Source organism: Pristiophorus japonicus, chromosome 23, assembly GCF_044704955.1.
Source record: "Pristiophorus japonicus isolate sPriJap1 chromosome 23, sPriJap1.hap1, whole genome shotgun sequence".
Classification (NCBI taxonomy): domain Eukaryota; kingdom Metazoa; phylum Chordata; class Chondrichthyes; family Pristiophoridae; genus Pristiophorus; species Pristiophorus japonicus.
In genome coordinates, this window is record NC_091999.1 from 31,595,473 (window position 1) to 31,602,722 (window position 7,250).

A 7,250-nucleotide genomic window follows, 5' to 3' on the forward strand; every position below is an offset into this window, starting at 1 on the left:
GAACTGAGGGAAATCCTTATTATTCGCGAAATTGTGTTGGGGAAATTGATGGGATTGAAGGCCGATGAATCCCCAGGGCCTGATGGACGGCATCCCTGAGTACTTAAGGAGGTGGCCTTGGAAATAGCGATTGCATTGACAGTCATTTTCCAACATTCCATTTACTCTGGATCAGTTCCTATCGCGTGGAGGGGAGCCAAGTAACCATACTTTTTTTAAAAGCAAGGAGAGAGAAGACAGGGAATTATAGACCGGTCAGTCTGGCCTCAGTAGTGGGTAAAATGATGGAATCAATTATTAAGGATATCATTGCAGCGCATTTGGAAAGAGGTGACATGATAGATCCAAGTCAGCATGGATTTGTGAAAGGGAAATCATGCTTGACAAATTTTCTGGACATTTTTGAGGATGTTTCGATTTGATTGGACAAGGGAGAACCAGTTGACGTGGTATATTTGGACTTTTAGAAGGCTTTCGACAAGGTCACACACAAGAGATTAATGTGCAACGTTAAAGCACATGGGATTGGGGGGTAGTGTGCTGACATGGATTGAGAACTGGTTGTCAGACAGGAAGCAAACAGTAGGAGTAAATGGGTACTTTTCAGAATGGCAGGCAGTGACTAGTGGGGTACCGCAAGGTTCTGTGCTGGGGCCCCAGCTGTTTACAATTATACATTAATGATTTAGACGAGGGGATTAAATGTAGTATCTCCAAATTTGAGGATGACACTAAGTTAGGTGGCAGTGTGAGCTGCGAGGAGGATGCTATGAGGCTGCAGTTTCAATTGGATAGGTTAGGTGAGTGGGCAAATGCATGGCAGATGAAGTATAATGTGGATAAATATGAGGTTATCCACTTTAGTGGTAAAAACAGAGAGACAGACTATTATCTGAATGGTGACAGATTAGGAAAAGGGGAGGTGTAACGAGACATGGGTGTCATGGTACATCAGTCATTGAAGGTTAGCATGCAGGTACAGCAAGCGGTTAAGAAAGCAAATGGCATGTTGGCCTTCATAGCGAGGGGATTTGAGTACAGGGGCAGGGAGGTGTTGCTACAGTTGTACAGGGCTTTGGTGAGGCCACACCTGGAGTATTGTGTACAGTTTTGGTCTTCTAACTTGAGGAAGGACATTCTTGCTATTGAGGGAGTGCAGCGAAGGTTCACCAGACTGATTCCCGGGAAATGACCTATCAAGAAAAACTGGATCAACTAGGCTTGTATTCACTGGAGTTCAGAAGAATGAGAGGGGACCTCATAGAAACGTTTAAAATTCTGATGGTTTGAGACAGGTTAGAGCAGGAAGAATGTTCCCAATGTTGGGGAAGTCCAGAACCAGGGGTCATAGAAACATAGAAACATAGAAAATAGGTGCAGGAGCAGGCCATTCAGCCCTTCTAGCCTGCACTGCCATTCAATGAGTTCATGGCTGAACATGAAACTTCAGTACCCCATTCCTGCTTTCTCGCCATAACCCTTGATCCCCCATGTAGTAAGGACTTCATCTAACTCCCTTTTGAATATATTTAGTGAATTGGCCTCAACTACTTTCTGTGGTAGAGAATTCCACAGGTTCACCACTCTCTGGGTGAAGATGTTTCTCCTCATCTCGGTCCTAAATGGCTTACCCCTTCTCCTCAGACAGTGACCCATGGTTCTGGACTTCCCCAACATTGGGAACATTCTTCCTGCATCTAACCTGTCTAAACCCGTCAGAATTTTAAACGTTTCCATGAGGACCCCTCTCATTCTTCTGAACTCCAGTGAATACAAGCCCAGTTGATCCAGTCTTTCTTGATAGGTCAGTCCCGCCATCCCGGGAATCAGTCTGGTGAATCTTCGCTGCACTCCCTCAATAGCAAGAATGCCCTTCCTCAAGTTAGGAGAACAAAACTGTACACAATACTCCAGGTGTGGCCTCACCAAGGCCCTGTACAACTGCAGCAACACCTCCCTGCCTCTGTATTCAAATCCCCTCGCTATGAAGGCCAACATGCCATTTGCTTTCTTAACCGCCTGATGTACCTGCATGCTAACCTTCAATGACTGATGTACCATGGCACCCAGGTCTCGTTGCACCTTCCCATTTCCTAATCTGTCACTATTCAGATAATAGTCTGTCTCTCTGTTTTTACCACCAAATTGGATACCCGCACATTTATCAACATTATATTTCATTTGCCATGCATTTGCCCACTTACCTAACCTATCCAAGTCACTCTGCAGCCTAATAGCATCCTCCTCGCAGCTCACACTGGCACCCAACTTAGTGTCATCCGCAAATTTCAGATACTGCATTTAATCCCCTCGTCTAAATCATTAATGTACAATGTAAACAGCTGGGGCCCCAGCACAGAACCTTGTGGCACCCCACCAGTCACTGCCTGCCATTCTGAAAAGTACCCGTTTACTCCTACTCTTTGCTTCCTGTCTGACAACCAGTTCTCAATCCACGTCAGCACACTACCCCCATTCCCATGTGCTTTAACTTTGCACATTAATCTCTTGTGTGGGACCTTGTCGAAAGCCTTCTGAAAGTCCAAATATACCACATCAACTGGTTATCCTTTGTCCACTTTACTGGAAACATCCTCAAAAAATTCCAGAAGATTTGTCAAGCATGATTTCTCTTTCACAAATCCATGCTGACTTGGACCTATAATGTCATCATATTCCAGATGCACTGCTATGACATCCTTTATAATTGATTCCATCATTTTACCCACTACTGAGGCCAGGCTGACCGGTCTATAATTCCCCGTTTTCTCTCTCCCTCCTTTTTTAAAAAGTGGGGTTACATTGGCTACCCTCCACTCCATAGGAACTGATCCAGAGTCAATGGAATGTTGGAAAATGACTGTAAATGCATCCACTATTTCCAAGGCCACCTCCTTAAGTACTCTGGGATGCAGTCCATCAGGACCTCGGGATTTATCGGCCTTCAATCCCATCAATTTCCCCAACACAATTTCCCGACTAATAAAGATTTCCCTCAGTTCCCCCTCCTTACTAGACCCTCCGACCCCTTTTATATCCGGAAGGTTATTTGTATCCTCCTTCGTGAATACCGAACCAAAGTACTTGTTCAATTGGTCTGTCATTTCTTTGTTCCACGTTATGACTTCCCCTGATTCTGACTGCAGGGGACCTACGTTTGTCTTTACTAACCTTTTTCTCTTTACATGCCTATTGAAACTTTTGCAATCCGCCTTAATGTTCCATGCAAGCTTCTTCTCGTACTCCATTTTCCCTACACTAATCAAACCCTTTGTCCTCCTCTGCTGAGTTCTAAATTTCTCCCAGTCTCCAGGTTCGCTGCTATTTCTGGCCAATTTTTATGCGACTTCCTTGGCTTTAAAACTATCCGTGATTTCCCGAGATAGACACGGTTGAGCCACCTTCCCTTTTTTATTTTTACGCCAGACAGGAATGTACAATTGTTGTAATTCATCCATGCGGTCTCTAAATGTCTGCCATTGCCCATCCACAGTCAACCCCCTAAGTATCATTCGCCAATCTGTCCTAGCTAATTCACGCCTCATACCTTCAAAGTTACCCTTCTTTAAGTTCTGGACCATGGTCTCTGAATTTACTGTTTCATTCTCCATCCTAATGCAGAATTCCACCATATTATGGTCACTCTTCCCCAAGGGGCCTCGCACAATGAGATTTCTAATTAATCCTCTCTCATTACACAACACCCAGTCTAAGATGCCTCCCCCCCTAGTTGGTTCCTCAACATATTGGTCTAGAAAACCATCGCTTATGCACTCTAGGAAATCCTCCTCCACCATATTGCTTCCAGTTTGGCTAGCCCAATCTATGTGCATATTAAAGTCACCCATTATAACTGCTACACCTTTATTGCATGCACCCCTAATTTCCTGTTTGATGCCCTCCCCAACATCCCTATTACTGTTTGGAGGTCTGTACACAACTCTTACTAACGTTTTTTGCCCTTTGGTGTTCTGCAGCTCTACCCATATAGAATCCACATCATCCAAGCTAATAACTTTCCTAACTATTGCATTAATCTCCTCTTTAACCAGCAATGCTACCCCACCTCCTTTTCCTTTTATTCTATCCTTCCTGAATGTTGAATACCCCTGAATGTTGAGTTCCCAGCCCTGATCATCCTGGAGCCACGATCCGTAATCCCAATCACATCATATTTGTTAACATCTATTTGCACAATTAATTCATCCACCTTATTGCGGATACTCCTTGCATTAAGACACAAAGCCTTCAGGCTTGTTTTTTTTAACACCCTTTGTCCTTTTAGAATTTTGCTGTAGAGTGGCCCTTTTTGTTCTTTGCCTTGGGTTTCTCTGCCCTCCACTTTTCCTCATCTCCTTTCTGTCTTTTGCTTTTGCCTCCTTTTTGTTTCCTTCTGTCTCCCTGCATTGGTTCCCATCCCCCTGCCATATTGGTTTAAATCCTCCCCAACAGCACTAGCAAACACTCCCCCTAGGACATTGGTTCCGGCCCTGCCCAGGTGCAGACCGTCCGGTTTGTACTGGTCCCACCTCCCTCAGAACCGGACCCAATGCCCCAGGAATTTGAATCCCTCCCTGCTGCATCACTGCTCAAGCCACGTATTTATCTGCGCTATCCTGCGATTCCTACTCTGACTATCACGAGCCACTGGTAGCAATCCCGAGATTACTACTTTTGAGGTCCTACTTTTTAATTTAGCTCCTAGCTCCTTAAATTCGTTTCGTAGGACCTCATCCCTTATTTTAGTTATGTCGTTGGTACCAATGTGCACCACGACAACTGGCTGTTCTCCCTCCCATTTCAGAATGTCCTGCACCCGCTCCAAGACATCCTTGACCCTTGAACCAGGGAGGCAACATACCATCCTTTAGTCTCGCTCGCGGCCGCAGAAACGCCTATCTATTCCTCTCACCATTGAATCCCCTATCACTATTGCTGTCCCACTCTTTTTCTTGCCCTCCTGTGCAGCAGAGCCAGCCACGGTGCCATGAACTTGGCTGCTGCTGCCCTCCCCTGATGAGTCATTCCCCTCAACAGTGCTCAAAACGGTGCATCTGTTTTGCAGGGGGATGACCGCAGGGGACCCCTGCACTCACTTCCTTGCACGACTCTTCCTGCTGGTCTTCCATTCCCTATCTGGCTGTGGACCCTTTCCCTGCGGTAAGACTCTGGGTCACAGTCTAAGTATAAGGGGTAAGCCATTTAGGAACAAGATGAGGAGAATCTTCTTCACCCAGAGAGTGGTGAACCTGTGGAATTCTCTACCACAGAAAGTTGTTGAGGCCAATTCACTAAATATATACAAAAAGGAGTTAGATGAAGTCCTTTCTTCTTGGGGGATCAAGGTGTATGGCGAAAAAGTGGAATGTGGTACTGAAGTTGCATGATCAGCTATGAACTCATTGAATGGCAGTGCAGCCTAGAAAGGCCAAATGGCCTACTCCTGCACCTATTTTCTATGTTTCCATACCATAATTGAGGTACGAACCAACGCGGGAAAAACCCCATTGAATTTTGAGGCCAACGTCTTAACCACACGGCTGAACTGACCCCTCCAGAATCTGGATTCGGTCTCTGTGAGAATCTGGGCTTCAACCCTAACCACACAGACAAACACATGCACTTTGGCTTTCAGTGAGTAATTACGAACATTTTTAGCAATTTTAGCAGAATTTTAGCAACTCTCCTATTCTTTTTCGAGTAATGCTCTGGGACCTTTCATATCCACCCAAGGGTGCAGACGGAGTTTCAATTTAACATTTCATCCGAAAGTCAATAGCTTCAACATTGCAAAATTCCCCAAGTGCTGCACTTGAGTGTTAGCCAAGATGATATGCTCAATTCTCAGGAGTGCGACTTGAACACACAAACTCCTGATTCAGTCGAGAATGCTGCCACTGAATCAAAGCCGATAAAAAAGTTCACAACCATATTATTTTCCGCAAGTCTTTTTTATAAGTTCCAGTACATATCAAATTCATGGTGATGATTTCCACAGACAGTTGCTCATACACAGAGACATATATAGAGATCGACAGACACAGAGACACACACACACATAACCAAAAATTTACACGCACCAACGGGAATGCACAGATGCCTTCGTCATCTCGAGGGATAGACAGGCTGAATCACTGTCGCAACTTTGACTGATGTTTGCGATTTTTTAAAAGGATGTATCGTGAATATTGCAGATTAATAAAAATGAGAAAAAATGTCAGTGTTGAAAGGTGTGGGACGTTATTCCATCTATCTCAGGATCAGTTTGGCAGAGACCTGGTGAAATTGTGAAATGGAATACAATATGCTGAGAATCGGAGTCAGCAAGATTCGAACTTGCTCGAGAAAAACCGAATGGATTTCTAGACCATCGCCTTAACCACTCGGCCACAACTACTGTGTGGCTGCCTTTTTAAACGTCACTCAGAAAAAACTCAGTCATCCATTTCTGTGCAGCAGGCGGCCAAAGAATCCTGAAAAAGTTTCCGTTCACTCAATATCTGGAAGAGGCAATCTCCTCCACCTGTATTTTTACAGTTCTATATTGCTCTGGAACTTTTTAATATCTTTCTCTACCAAGAAACAGAAGTAAAATTCTACATTTTGAAACAACTGCCTCCCCGTCAGGGAATTGAACCCCGGTCTCCCGCGTGACAGGCGGGGATACTCGCCACTATACTAACGAGGAACTGACGGGTACCAGCTCTGTGAGAGCAGGAATCGAGCTGTGAACAGAACTGGACACCATGAGAAGTCGACAGACGCATTGAGAGACAGAGACAAACCGACAAACAGGGAGAGACAGACAGCGAGATAGAGACAACGAGAGACAGAAAGTGTGAGACTGAGAAGGAGAGGCAGATTGAGTGAGAAAAATAATCAAACACATACATATACAGAGATATGTGTGTGTGATCTGTTAAGAGAGAGAGGGAAAGAGTGAGAGAAAGTCAATGATAAAGACAGTGACAAGGAGAGAGACAGATCGAGAAAGAGAGAAAGAGACTAAAAGAGAAAATGATGGAAGTACTCAGCAGGTTAGAGACAGGGCAAAGAAAGACAGGCAGGCAGAAATATAGACAGATAGAGAGAGACGATGGGAAAGAGAGAGATAGTCAGACAGAGAGGGATGATGGGAAAGAGAGAGCGAAATAGAGAGGGAGACTGAGAGAATCCCATTGGAGCAGAACGTTGACACCGTGAGAAAGTAAGAGACAGATTGAGAGACAGGGACAAACAGAGAAACATAG

The 7,250-nt window shown here is 44.7% G+C and overlaps 1 non-coding gene across 1 annotated transcript; it reads right to left on the bottom strand.

Moving 5' to 3' along the window:
- Window positions 1-6,616: 6,616 nt before the first annotated feature.
- On the bottom strand, window positions 6,617-6,688 carry trnad-guc (transfer RNA aspartic acid (anticodon GUC)). The gene has a single exon. It is a non-coding gene; the product is annotated as a tRNA-Asp (tRNA).
- Between the last annotated feature and the right edge of the window lie 562 nt (window positions 6,689-7,250).